The sequence below is a fragment of the Primulina huaijiensis genome, chromosome 3, assembly GCF_012295235.1.
Source record: "Primulina huaijiensis isolate GDHJ02 chromosome 3, ASM1229523v2, whole genome shotgun sequence".
Classification (NCBI taxonomy): Eukaryota; Viridiplantae; Streptophyta; class Magnoliopsida; order Lamiales; family Gesneriaceae; genus Primulina; species Primulina huaijiensis.
The window spans coordinates 20,248,068-20,261,458 of NC_133308.1; positions in this window are offsets into that span (position 1 = coordinate 20,248,068).

Sequence of the window (13,391 nt, forward strand, 5' to 3'; positions counted from 1 at the left end):
ACAACATGAACATTATTGATATGATATCGAGAATTTGACATAATCTCTAATATTATATATATCTTTGGTGCTACGTCAACATTCAGACAAAAAAATCATTAAAAGTGAAAAAATAGACGATTGCGTATGAGTTTTGAAAAATCAAAGAACTATTGGTACAACTTCAAACATTCATAAGACCACATTGGATCTTTATTTTAAAATTTTAAGTTGAATGACATTGTAAAATGTGATAAAACTCTAAACCAGTGATTGGGAAGATGATTCCCTTTGCATGGCTTGGAGAACTCTTACCTTCATTGACTTATCATTTCTTCTCATTTTGTCCCATTTGTTCACATTAATTAATTCGAATCATCCGACGAAGGGAAAATACTTTCTTTGGTTTAATATCTTTATATTTTGGTTTCTGGTATATTAATTTGTCAATTTTTTATTTCGGTACATTATCTTTTTGTATTCTGTTATTTTTGTTTATTCTCACCCCGAGTTACCAATTGTCGCCAGAAAAGGCAAAACAAGACGATGGATGAAGCTGACGTAGCTAACAAAATAGGGATTTTTTTAAAAAAATTTTGTCCAGTAACTTGTTCTTTTTCGGTTTAGGTATACTAACATTTCAATTTTTTTTTATTGGTACCATAATTTCTAAATTTTGTCTCTTTTGGTCTATCTAACACTAGAATATTTATTTTTTTGTCGGAAAACGTTGATTAGACCGTGGTTAAAACTAAAGTTACCAAAAATTTGTGGAATTCTTGATTTTGAAGTGAAAACAATTTATTTGGAAGCAACTTAATATATATATAAAAAAATTTAAACAAATCAAACAAACTTTATAAGCTCCACTACTACAAAATTGATTTTCGCAGCCCAACATCAACATCAATCATTAAAAGCATACTGCAAATGCTACATTCTACGAACATGCGTTCACTATTAGTATTGTTGCACCTGACAAAAACAACGGCGTGCATTAAAAGCACGCTAAAAATATCGTTTTTTACGGCATGCATATATGTGTGCGCTTTTAATAACCTTATATAAACGATAGCGTGTATTTTATGCGCGCCGCGAATATTGTTTTTTACAACCTTCACAATTATATAATTGACGATGGGTATTGCGCGCTGTCGTGCTATTTTCCTTGGCGTTCACTGCGCGTTGTCGATGTTTTTTTCCGTGGAATGCTGTCGATAACCTCTTACTTTCAACAGCTTTTAATTGTACAGCATGTAATGCGCACTACAGAAAGTCGATTTGTACTCTGGGAAAAGTCATTTTTTGTTGTAGTGTTATGTGTGTTCTACCATAACCATTCAATTATTGTGACATCAAAATGTGAGTTAACAATCATCTAATCAGTGCTTTTTTGGTAAAAATTTAAATTGTTAATAGACCAAAATAAACGAAATTCAGAAGTTATCGTACTAAGACCAAAAAATTAGTGGATCAAAAAAATATGACAAATTATTGGATAAAAAACAATATTTTCATAATTAAGTGGCGTCCTAATTGACAAAAAATCAAGAAATTATCGATTATTAGCCACATCAGCTTCAGTCTCGTCATCTTTTTCAGTGAAAATTTGCAAATCCGGGAGATAATGAACCAAAATAGCTGAATATGAAAAAGATAAGATACCGAAATCATATATTGACAAATTAGTGGAAAAAAAATGGTAAAGACACTGTACCAAAAATTTTTTCCCCCTCCGATCAATTTGTTCTTTTAAATGGTCCAAAATGGGAAAGGACCAATTAATTTTGCGGGTCGGATTTTAAAAGGTCCAAATCTCGAGTTATTTCCCAATAACAAGTGATTCAAAAAATCTTTGGGCTTCATTCTTGAAAACGTGAACTTAATGATCCAATTATCTTTTTTGCTTTGGCGATGAATTTCGATCATTTAATCAAAAGAATAATTAGATGATTTTCGTTTGGACCACAACTACTCTTAAATCGTAAATAAACTTAATGTCATGTTCCGTGTTCGATTTCTGTAAAACGTAAGTTGATTTAATCATATATCGAAAAAGAAGTAGTTGGAAGCTATAATTGTCGTCGTTGGAAAAACATGTAAGACGTAATGCTTAGTTTGTTGTAAGATTTGAAATATATATATATTTTTTTAACATCAGTTAACTATAACAATTAGTAAAAGAATAAACGTTCGATTTTATATTTGATTTGTAGTGTTTATAAACAAAAACAAACATGCATATTATAATGAATTAGACGAATTTATAGAAGGGGGATTTGGAGTGCACGGTTGTCGATCGATCCTAAGTCATATAAATTTTTAGAATCTCATTTGGATTTGTACAAAAATCATAAACATATAAGAAATACAAAACTATATAAAATGGTAATTATTCATATTTTGTATGATAAAAAATATCCCCTTCCATTTTGGTATCACTCATTTACACATTTTTCCACCCAGAATCGAACTTGATCATTTTTCCAAATTTTCCATTGTGGCCACTACGACATTCCAAAACTCCAAAAAATCCGAGGCTAAATTTCATTCGTAATCCTCGGGAAAAAAAAATGTCAGAAAGTAATAAATCATTTTTGAAAAATAAATTATTTATTAGAAACTTATGTTTTTAATCACAACCATAAATCTCCTAAAAGTAAAATATATATATGTTAGTATCGAGTTAGAATTTAGAGGGGATGAATAAACTCTTTTAAAATTTTATTTAAAAGTTTGAGCTACATTAATAGCTTAGTTCTTGAAATATTGAATATCGAAAAATTAAATTGAGTTTGGAATTTCTACCAAAATGGAACTGAAAATAATCTTTCTAAAAATCGATTAAATATTTTGTAAAACATTTAAAAGATATGCGAGTTGATGTGTAAAATCGATCTGATAGAAGCATTTTATCAAAACATTTTGTATGCAATATTTTAGTATTTAAAATACACATAAAATGTTTCAACTATGCATTTCAAAAACAAAAGCAAAAATAAGTAAATATAACGGCACGAATTTTTTATGGATATCAAAACCAGTAGCAAAAATAAGTAAATACAATACATATCAGCAGATATACAAGACAGTACCAGTGAATTTAACAATGTAAATCTAATCAAGAATGGCCATTCTGGTGATCTATTCCAAGGACTACTCGAAGGTAGGATGCCCGTGAGAGTAGATCTGCATTCATCGGTCAAGAATACCTTTCAGATCTCGACCTTTTTAAGTAAAGTTTGTCATTCTAGATTGGTCCCTCTTTTAATTAGGACATTGCTTGGAGAAAGAAAATCAGAAGTTCATTGTTCATAAACACATGCCTTATGCAGACTTGTCAAGCTCTTTGTTTATGGAAAACAAATTCAGATGAAGAGAGTTTACAACCACTTGTTCATAGGTACCAGTTCTTCCCCTTCACCAAACTTGAATTTTTACTATGCTAGATTTTTGAATTGGAATACAATAACATATTAGTGGGAAAGAGTTAAAGATGGTAAATCTAACAATATCAATTATGATCAACTAGTAAATTTATTACAAACGAGCACAGATCTTTCACTGGAAAATTTTGATAACTCGTGATAACGCAACTCAAGAAATGCATTGATCAGTTGATCATCTTCATTTATGTACACTCCTAATAAAAAAAATTATTTCGTTTCCCTTTCATTTCATGTTTTTAAATTATGGCATTTATTTTCTTGTATCGTTGAAGGGACATTCAAGCCAACAACATACTTCCTGATGATAAATATGAAGTAAGGTTGGGGAGTTTGGGTGGATTTTGTGCTCAAGAAGCTGAAACTCATCAGAATAGAATCTCAAGATTGTTGTGGTTGCCTCAGTGATTTTTTCCTCATTTCACTTCAGAATTTTCATTTTCTTAGGGTAGTCAACACTCGCGAACATGGGACTATGATCAAGCTGGTTTCAACTCCAGTCGAAATAAATCCGTAGTTGTATTACGACCAGGTACTCCTAAGCACCATGTGCATACAATGTATACTGCTTTGGAAAGGAGCTCGTAACAGGGAATCTCGGCATTAGTTCATCTACCGATGCCACTACAAAGGGATGGTTAGACAAGGCCTTAGATATATACAACAAAGAACTCGTCACAAACATAGTTGATCAATCATTAATCATAGACGAGGATTTGATAGAGGAAGTATGGACCATGGCGATTGTCACCACATCTTGTCTTAATCATAAGCCTAATAAATGTCACTTGAGGCCAGACATTCTTAAAGCTCTCGAAAACCCTTTGAAGGTTGTAAGGGAAGAAAACACTCGCTTAGAACCACCTCCTCTAGAGGATCGTGGAACGCTGCTTTGTTTGGCAGTTGGCCGCATAGACGCATAGTTCTTCAGAAGTTGCTGCCATGCCAGCAATTGCTCCCAAAAAAGTTGAAGGAGCTAGCAGTTTTAAGAATCCGGGTACGACCGGTTCCCAAGGGAGTGGTCAAAATGGGGATGGGAATGGCGGTTCTTCTTCAACCAAACGAAACTCTACGTAAATCGTTCCAAATGAGGATTAGACGACAGAGTGATTCTTTGCAATTTATTTTTGGCTGATTGAAAGGGGGTTGTAGATCAGGAAATAAATTATGATGTGTGTGTATAAGAAGTTAGTGTTATGCTCTGGTGTTGTCAACACGAGCCCACAACATGCAGCAAAAATTAATTTTTAACACACACGTAAACTTTAATCGATAAACACCATATTTAAATTATGCACAAGTATTTGTACTTGTGCAACGCCTCATGGCAAAAATTCACTAGAAAAATATGTAAATCGTTTACACAAAACAATACTAGTGAGAATAATAAAACCAAATTCCTTCAACGTCTAAGGAATTAAAATGCATAAAAAAACTCAAAGTAAATATTAGATGCATGAAACAACAAATCGTATTGCATAAAACCAAACGAAACAACTTTCCACCCAACACTTCACGTAGTGTTGTTCTTGAGTGTCGTCAACACCAATCAACAACACGGTATATGTGAATCAATCATACAAATTCTTCAACATAAAAATCTTCAACTCTGAACTACGTGTAGGTTTAGAGAAAAACTCCAGCAGCTCTCCTACGCTGCAAGGTGATCACACCTGTAATGCCCCAGACTTTTATTTGACTCATTGCGATTATCGATTTATAATTTGACGTAATTATAGACGAAAAGGATCGGACTGGGAAAGATGAGGAAAGATGTAACGTATGTGCGAGGACAGTACCCCTCGCGCATATGCGCGACCAGGAGGCGCGCATATGCGCGAGTTGGGCAGAGAACCTCGCGCATATGCGCGAAGGAGGTGCGCGCATATGCGCGAGATGTGCATGCCGGGTCCAGAGAACCTCGCGCATATGCGCGGAGATGAGACGCGCATATGCGCGAGCTGCCGTGCTTGGAAGGCGCCGAGACATATTGTCTCGCGCATATGCGCCGATGAAGGTCGCGCATATGCGCGAGACGTGTTTTGCAAAGAAGTGAGCCACTTGGCTTGTGCATGCACGTGTATGTATGTATATATATAAAGCTTTCATTCCTCAATCAGAAAGAAGGAAGATCGAGAAAGGTCAGGGGAAAAACGAGAAAAATCCTTACGCCTTTTAATTGAGACATTTGTAGTTTACGAAAGATTCGTCCGTCCGAATTTCAATCCGACTTCGGTACTGTGTTCCTATCGACGTAGGCTACAACTGGACGTAAGTTTTGCTACGTTCTGATATGTTTTGAAATTATGATATTGTCCTAATCTGATATGATTCCTTTATGATGTTCTTGACATGTTAGACATCGTATAATCAAAACTGGATTGAGGAACAGATACCATATGAAATTGTTATGAATTTTGGAATCGATTTGATATCAGAATTGAATTGTTATCGCTTATGAGGTGTTGAGATTGAGATCTGATTGATATGGTATTGCTGGGTATATTGAGATTTTGACGTTGTGCTGTTGAAACAGAATTTGATTGAATTCTGATTATATCCAGTATTGATTGAGCGGTGTATTGATATTGTACCCTCGATATTGTTATTGCCAGATTGATATTGACAGGCTTTGAATCAGAGACTTCGACATAGTCAGAGTAACAGAGTGAAAGGTATAAATTAATGTTGAGTTGGGATTACACAACTCGAGTGAAGTTTGACTCGAGTTTCCCTAAATCACATACTTTAGTTTATTGCATTGATATTTGCAATTTATGAGAATTGATGTGTGTGATCTATTGATTTATAGACAATGTATGTATTGAGTCATAGGCTGATTCGCCTAGTCTTCGGCTGATTCGCCTATTCTTCGGCTGATTCGCTTAGTCCTTGGCTGATTCGCTTATTCTGTTGGCTGATTCGCCCAGATACTGGATATATGCATTATATCGATGCCGTTTAGGGTTGATTCATTCCTATCGACTGAGATTCGATATATTTGTCAGTATCCAGACCCCGGGATCCCTAGATTAAGAATGAGTCGAGTCTGAGATGACGCGTCGATTGAGTCGAGTCTGAGATGACTAGTTGATTTACAGTTTTATATCATTCATGTTTGTTGATTTGCTACATGTTAATGATAGCTGTTATATGCTTTTATATATATTTTTATATGATTGCATGTTTACATTGTTTATACTGGGATGTATTTCTCACCGGAGTTATCCGGCTGTTGTCTTGTTTTGTATGTGTGCATGACAACAGGTAGGGCTGGATCAGGGTCAAGAAGAAGATGAGAGAAGACAGTTAGCGTAGAGATCCGGACTTAGGAGTATATCTAGTACATCACTTGAGATGTAGTGAAGAGACGGTAGTTATTATGATTTACTATTGTACAGGACTTGTACTTAGATCTGGATAGTGATCTTGTAAATAAGATAAGACTTATTTCATATGCTGCGTACTCTCGTAATTTAAAAAAAAAATTTAGACCCTTTTTTATTATAATTGATTAATTATTCCCAGAAAGTGATTAAGAATTGAATTAAGTTCGGGTCCCCACAACACCATCATACAAAAGCTTCTCAACAAAAAACGCTCGCCTCTCGTATTTTTCTTCTGTGCAAGAACTCCTCAGCCGATCCTCTCAAAAGCTCACACCAAAAGACTCACCAAAAAGCTCCTATAAAAGTGATCACCCGATCATATAAAACTTCAGCAGCTGCACAATAAAGTGATCACCGGATTACATAAAAACTGCAGAGCAAATATATTTTCGACTCTTGTGATTTTCTCTCTGCGAAAAGCTCTCCCGTCCAATTATCTAAAAAGCCCCCTCGACGACTGTTAGGCACTCCATATTTATATCTCTTGCTTGACCTAAAAATCTTCCCATAAAAGAGTTCTACAAAATATGGAAACAAATTTTCTTTAGATATAAAATTTTTTAAACAATGATAAACTATCTTAGAGATAAAAATAATATTAAAAACAAATCCTATAATATCTAGAGATAAATCAACCAAGATATTATAACCTAGAAATAAATCAAGCAAGATCTTATAATCTAGAAAGGCAAAATCTTAAATTGATAATATCAATTTAGCAAAAAATAATAAAAGAATAAAATATCTCTTTCACTGATAAAGGTATTCCCCTGTATATTTTTCTCACATTGTAGTTTGTGAGCAAGTTTATTCACTCTTTGGGGCATTTAACTGGTGAAGAGTCGACCGTGCACCCAAGGCGTGTGAAGTCTTGTTTTGGTGCAAGTCGTTTTTTTTTTTTGTCGATAACTTGCATTTTATTTCATTGATATGTTGGTGGATTGTAAATCTTCATATTGGTTGTATTGTTTAGAGTTGGAGGGTAGAAAGGAACATTAGATACACTGTTTCTAATTGAGATTTGTTTATATCTTACAATTTTTTTAAAACTTTCACATTGAGATTCGTTTATATCTTGCTTTTTTTTGTGTAATTTTTAAGCAGTGTGGAACCCGAATGCCTGTTTTCGAACTACAATTCAAATACTTGACAATAGAGATGCTTAACATCCCGTTAAGCTAGGAACCATGTCCGGTAAGAATGAACCGTAACCAAGAACCGTCTCCGATCCATTTCCCAATTGATTAAACTGGATCAGTAAATTTGAATCGGTTTCAGAACAAGATCTGGTTCGTTACCGGATTCGGTCCGGAAAAAAATTTCAACGGCTGCAAAAAAATAAATAAATAAATAAATAATGGCCTTGAGCAACGGTTTCATTTAAAAAAAGAAAAAGTTGTTGGGCCAGATGTATTATTTGTATTCAGTGGTAATTAATTGCCAGCGGCTACTGAATACATTAAATTAATTTCAATTTAGCCCTCAATTTGGAGCCAAATTACAATCACATATTTTTTCTACCCCAAAAAGCAACTAGGAGATCATTTTTAAACATTTACACACAATAAATTTATTTCAATTCGATATTTCTTTACAATCAATTCTCTCTTTGCTATGATTTGTCAACATATTCAATAAATTTTGTTATAATATTATCTACATTCATTATTTTATTTATTATTATTTACTTACTATTTCAGAATTTACTCATATAAATAATTAGAATTTCCATGACGTCATCTTCAAACCATGGTGGTCGTAACATCTCCGACTTTGGTGAAGTCGAGCATGGCCACGAGGAGAAAGAAGCCATGGAATTTCCTCTCTTTTTCTCTTTTGTTTTCCCTCCATTTTCCTTCATTTTTTTCCCTCTTCCACAAACATTATTCACATAGTTTTATATGAAATAATATAAATATTTTAATTCTTTTATGTTAAATTAATAATTTTGCAATTAAAAATTACTATATTAAATTTTTACATGTGAAAAACCATATTATTTTTTTCGAATTTGATGAGTATTATTAATTTTCTTTTTCAATGAACAAAATTTTTAACAATATAAAACTATTAACATGTTAATAGTTAAATTAAAATTTAGAACATTTCTATCATGCAATATCAAAAACTAAAATTCAACACCACATTNATATTATTTTTTTCGAATTTGATGAGTATTATTAATTTTCTTTTTCAATGAACAAAATTTTTAACAATATAAAACTATTAACATGTTAATAGTTAAATTAAAATTTAGAACATTTCTATCATGCAATATCAAAAACTAAAATTCAACACCACATTTCTTTCAAAAATAAATAATTCATACGTTTTGAGACTTCATTTCAACTAACAATGTTAATCGGCTATTTTTTAAATAAAAAACTAACTCAAGAGCATTATTGGATATATCTCCATTGAAATCCAAGGCTTCAAGAGAATGATGAGGATGATCAAATTGTGCCAACATTAAATAAGGATAAATATTATAAAATCAATTTTACCATATAAGAATTAATATTTTTTTGGCTTAAGATTTTATCCACTAAAAAATTTCTAGATATCATTGAAGTTCATACCATCAATAATTCAGTGAAATTGAATTGACTTCCAGTTGTTTGAAGACATGCATGAGGTACTGGAGGTGCTAAACAAGATATGGGTAATTCATCGTGTGTTCCGATGTCCTACAATGATTGTAAAAATAAGAAATCTAGATAATTTTTATTTAAAAAAGTATTAACAGTAGTTAATTTACATCGACTCTCAAATTTGTTTTTCTTCGTTTTGCTTGAAGTTCTATCCAACTCTTCAACCTTCTTGAATTTTTCACACCATTTCTTTTCTTGAGTCCTTTTGCTTGTCTCATAGAAGGTCCTATCGATGATGTCCTGACACCACCATTGTTGTCTTGGCTCACTTCAGTCAAAAGTATTTCCATGACTTGCTTGGTTAGATCACATACCGAATTATGCACCAAAGAGAAAGTTGATGGGTGGACGGAGGCTTCGATTGCCAGTCTTACGAGCATCATACAAAGTTTTCTATACCGTTCTGTACTTTCTCGTTTAGGATCTTCTTCGACTTAATTGCCCATACAATAGTGTACCACTCCACTCCTAGCTTTTCTCGTCCATCTATTCAAGATATAATGCAACGGTAGTTTTTTTACGTCCTGCACATCATATACTTTCACAGCATGACAACACAATTGAAACGTCTGCCCTTTTATTGCTTAAAAAGTACTAAAAATTTTTTTTTTTTTAAAACACTCAATTTTCGGCCATGTACATTTACCACGTGAAAATATTTTTATAAAATATTTTACTCTTTAAAGTAAACACCAACAATCTAGCATTTTAGAAAAATCAAGTGCAATAGTCATAAAATGAAATCGCCAACTGTTTTACCAAACCTAAAAAGCAATAAGTTTGAAAAGTATAGCACATACTAAACCTCTCAAAAATCTCTCAAAAGCATAAATAAATAGTCTTAAAATCCCTAGCATATATCATAAATCGTAAATGCGGAAAAGTAGAAGCGCTGGTCCTCGGGTTGTGTGCGCCTTCAGTCCAGTCAAATCATCCGTCAAGCCCTCCCTCAACCTCACCTGCATCCGTCACACCTAGTGAGTCTAAAGACTCAACACACCATAATCTTTATAACAAATAATACGTATAAAACCACATGCAACAGTGAAAATACTTTAACGTAAAAATTATATTTCATGACATGCAAACATAAACTTTAACTTTCCTTTTTTCCGCAATGTAACATAATATAAAACATTTTTCATGATCATAAACATTTTTCCTTTTCCTTTTTCTTTTCCGTTGTTGAATTCAGATCGTTAATTGTGACTTTCCTCAAATCTCAAAATTCGATTGATCCATCTACATGTAACCACAGTACTGGGCGGCGGGGACATCAGCGACACTCTCACCAGTCAACTAAGCCTTGGCCTATCCTTTTTCGAATAGAAATACGATCGTCGGGGTTCCCTCTAGGGTCTTTTCCCATAAATGGGCTCCCTCTGGGGCCTTTTTCCCTCACGATATCCCCATTCTTACCGTTACCTCATACCGTTACCACATATTCGTAATAATGGAAATACGATCGTTGGGCTCCCACTGGGTCCGTCACCCTCACGATACCTCCAACATTATCGAATTAGTCACAATTACTTCACTTCCTTCAATGTTTTACATTCACATCACTTTATAAAATCATGCATAACATATAATTAAAATTTGAAACCAAGCATGCAACATGTCTTTTAAATGTTTTCCTTAATTCATAAAAATTCCATAGACATTTAAAAATCATAATTTAATCATGACATTTTATATACATTTAAAAATAATCATAATATCATAAAAGTAGCATTCAGAGCACTGCCATGACGTTTACTAATTTTTAGTGTAAAAAGACCGTTTTACCCCTGGACTTAACATTTTACGTTTTTTACTTTTTTCTTGGTTTCTTGACTCTAACATGTCTCAAATAATTATTTAAGCCTAAATTAATTTTTCCATAATTTTATTTAGCTTAAATGTTAGACCTTTTCATTTATCTTGAATTAATTGTTTTGACGGTTTTTTAATTCCGAAAAATCCCAAACTTTAGAATAAAATTTCTAAATTAAAAAAATTAGACTTTTTATATTATTTTAGCCCTCGTGAACCACGGCTCAACCCCCCGTGAGCCATGTTTCAATTATTTTAGCTTTGAAAACTCTACTATGCCTTATAGAAGTCCCACCCGAGCCATGTCTCGATTTTGTCGAGCCACCCTCGAGCCATACCAAACCAAACCCTGACCAACCCCCTTAGGCACCCTCCAGGACCCATAGAACCCTTAGGAACAAACCCTAGGCTCGGTCAGAAGTCACACCAAGCGATGCAAGCTGCCGCCGAGAGTTCTATACTTGCATGGACTCTACGTTTTGTGCACTTAGAAACCTAGACGACGCCCCAGCCCCTGAACCAACCACTCACGCACCTACCTAGGACCCTAAGGACTCGCCTTAGCCCAGCCCCTGAGCCCTGGACCGAGCTCCTTCCCAAACACAAGCTGCGCAACTCCTGTGCAAATCTGCCCAAGGCTCTCGGGTAGGAGTCCTTGTTTGCAAGGACTCCTCCCAGCCTTCTAACCCGAGTCCTAGCTTGGCTAGGACTCTACCCTTGACTCAACCAAGCCCCTGGCCAGCTCTGATCCCATGCCAAGGCCAAACCAGTCCCTTAAACAAGAAAGCCGAACCCAATAACCCCATGACAGAAAAATATCGGTACCAGTTTTTTTGCTTGCTTGTTTCTTATGTGATTGCCGTGAGTTTGGTGTATTCTTAGGACTCTTAAACTCATGTAAAAACATCATTTGCTCATACCCTAACATCATGGCAGCCCTTGACGCGTGAAGAACAAGTTCTTTACATCAAAATTCATGACTTTAACACATGTATGTAAAAAAAAATCCGAAAATAATCACACTATTTCATGCTTTTCATGCACACGATATTTAAACGATAGTACGATGCGATAGATGAGAAAAAGATATGTATGACATGTCTTTGTACTTTGTAATCGTTGTCGACGAAGAACGGGACGAGGAGACGAAGGCTTTGAAGTTTTCCTTTGGAGTTTTCTCAATTATTTCCTTGCCTTCTACGTGGGATGTGGGTGCCGTGTGGTTTTAGGGGAGAGTTTTTTCTGAATTTAAGAGTGTGGCCGTGAGTTTTAGTTGCTAGGTATAGGTTTTTGTTGGAAACTTAATTTCGGTTGTTTGACAAACCATTTATCTATTGGATGGCCTGATCAAGTATTCGTATTATACAACTTGCCTAACTGAATTATCACGTGAGTTATCAAAGGCAACTGAATCTAACTGAACTGAACCTTCGAAGTTAACTGACTGATCAGTTGATTCACTCAGCACAAGCTTATCAGCTACTTTTATCAGCTGATCGCTCAGCCATACACGTCATCAAATGAAAGAGATGTTCAACCGACATCAATACAAGCAGACTGCAACTCGTAGTGAAACGCCGCATTTCAGAGTCTACAGTGTACGATTGTCAGGAGAATATCGATGTGGCAATCAACGGATATAAAATTCAAATATTATATCAAGTTACCGTTGAAAGAGAAGCCTATAAATAGGCGAAGAGAGCAGCTGAAGAAAAATATACAAGAACAACTATTTTACTCAAGATGTTACTCTGCTGAAATCAAAAGCTCACTCTTACTAAGTTCTATCTGTAGCATTCAAGGCTACCTTCTTTGAGCTTGTTAGCACACTGTAATCTTTGTTATATTGTTAAGTTGTGCTAAGATCAGTCACGAACTGAAATAGCATGTTGTAACTAAGAGTTTCAGTTTTGGCACTGATAAGACCAAACTGAAGTGGGTCAGTACAAACATTGTATTCAATCAAAGTCTTTTAGTAGAAATCCTATCTTCGTGATAGAAGGGGTGACGTAGGAGTTATTCCATTCTCCGAACATCCAGAAACAAATCGCGTGCTTTTCACTTCAGTTACTTTTTATTTTAGTTATTTTATCTTTCATTCAGTTTACTTC